Raw genomic sequence first — 2,299 nt, 5'->3', positions numbered from 1 at the left:
ACTATGCCCCCGTGATGCTTTTCAATTGGCGTCACGTTATACGAGCTCAAAGAGAGATTTTTTACATCCAATTACAGATAAAATAAATTATACTGTGAATATTTAATTAACATGGTATTCTTCTAATATTTGTTATTGGTAGGGTGTATTTGATATTATTGATTTTGAGGATCGCATGCGACGAGCTGTGGATGTTTATTTATATTTGCATTTCAAGGAGTATCACCACCGCATCCATCAGTATTGATACCATATGATGCAGGATCATAGGGTGGAGGTAGTGCGGCAACGGCCCTATGACAGCATCACTATGGATGATTGGGCTCTCATATGCCGGCATTACGAGGATCCGGCATATCAGTTACACATCCAAATTTTTTTTTTAGAGTTTAATGATTGAATCATTTATTCTTAAATTCAATTTGTTACCTACTAATTTGACTACTAACTGTACAGAGACGATGTGCTCAGAACGCCGTAAATCGGATTAGACAGATCGTATCGCATTATGGGGGTTTGAAATCGTTCATTCGTCATATGGAGCAGATGGTAAGTAATTTTTAATTAGTATATTTTAACTCTCTAACTATTTAAAAAAATTTAATTAATTATTCTCAAATTATAGAGAGATGCAGAGAGTGGTGAGCTTCTTGGTAGGATCGATATTTACCAATGGATCCACCAGCAACGGTCAGAGGAGTGGACGACGGGGAGCCAGGAGCTTTTTATAATTTTTTTCAATTATTTTTTCATTCGTAGTTTAATTTTCAGTACGAAATTAAAATAGCTATAATTTTAATTATCAAGACCATATGATAGGCATCAAATCTCAGCCTACCTCTGAGGGCTCGACCACACCTACAGATAATGAGATCTGTGATCAAGTGCTTGGTGCGAGACTCTGTTATGTTAGAGGTCTAGGGCATGGGATCAGTGCTCCCTCATCTTCACGCTCATCTAGGACTGACATCTATACTACCGTGATGCTCGATTAACAGAGGTGTAGAGGCAGACTACTGAGCATCGACAGCGAGCTAAGCAGCGAGCTAATGAGTTGGTTGCACGCATCGACGAGTACCAGCTACTTCAGACCCAGATAATGGAGCGAATAGTATGGATGGAGCGGATGATACAGCTGATGAGACAGCAGCAGGCCGATTTGAGCTCTTCCGAACGCTCCTCTTCCCCAGTCGTTCCCTTTCTGCAGATGCCGACACTTGACGGTCGATTTATGTAGCTTTTTATTTTTATTTCAGACCTCTTATAAGTTTAATTTAATATAATAAAATAATAAAATTTATTTATGAGTTTATTGTGTGAATTTTTTATTTTTAATTTATAAAAATATTATAAATATAAAGTAAAAATATATATTTATAAATTATTTTTTAAAAAAATATATGTAAATTTTTAGCGATGAAATTATTTTCGACAGAATACTGATCGCCAAAAAAATATTCACGACGAAAAAGTGGTTGTAAATAATTTTTTTGATAAGTTTAAAAATATTAAAATTTTATATTAAATTAATAGCAACGAAAATACTTTCGTTGTAAATAATCGATAATTTATTAGCAATGAATATTTACGTCAGAAATTGTAATATTTGCGACAAAGAATTTACATTGCTAATATTTTTTTAAATTTAAATTTTATAAAAATTTTTAATTAGATTAATTACGATGAAAGTATTTCATCATAAATATTTTTTTATTAGTGATGTAATATTTCATCGTAAATTACTCTTTTTTACGATTAAAATTTTTCATCATAAATAATTTTGAAAAAAAATTTTAACGACGAAAAATTTTCATCAATAATAACAATTATTGACGACGAAAATTTTTTTCATCGTAAAAAATTATCAACGACGTCATTATTTGTATCTAAATATTAACGATGATAATTTTATCATTAATAACTATTACCGATGAAAATTTATTATTAGTGACACGTTGCTAATATCCTGTTCTATTGTAATGTTGGTTAGATTGTATGTAGCATTGCCGTGGTTCTGGTAGAACCAACCTTTATCATCCAGATATAAGCTCAGGTAGCCATCTCCATTTGTTCCGGAGGCCCAGTAAGCATCCCCTTGACTATCTGGTGATGCCACAGGATAAAAAAATGAGATTCCCATCAATCTGCATGTTGAGCTGAAACTTTCCACTCGAGTGGTTGATTCCTCGCACGCTGGAAACGAGCTCAGATCCAGCAAGCAGCACTTGACCTGCCATGATTGTGTCTAGAGGTGAGAAAAAATCGAAACCGAACCAAACCTGAAACCGAACCAAACTGC

The sequence above is a fragment of the Elaeis guineensis genome, chromosome 9, assembly GCF_000442705.2.
Source record: "Elaeis guineensis isolate ETL-2024a chromosome 9, EG11, whole genome shotgun sequence".
Lineage (NCBI taxonomy): Eukaryota > Viridiplantae > Streptophyta > Magnoliopsida > Arecales > Arecaceae > Elaeis > Elaeis guineensis.
The sequence above is the reverse complement of the archived record's forward strand: the minus strand, read 5'-3'. Positions refer to the sequence as shown.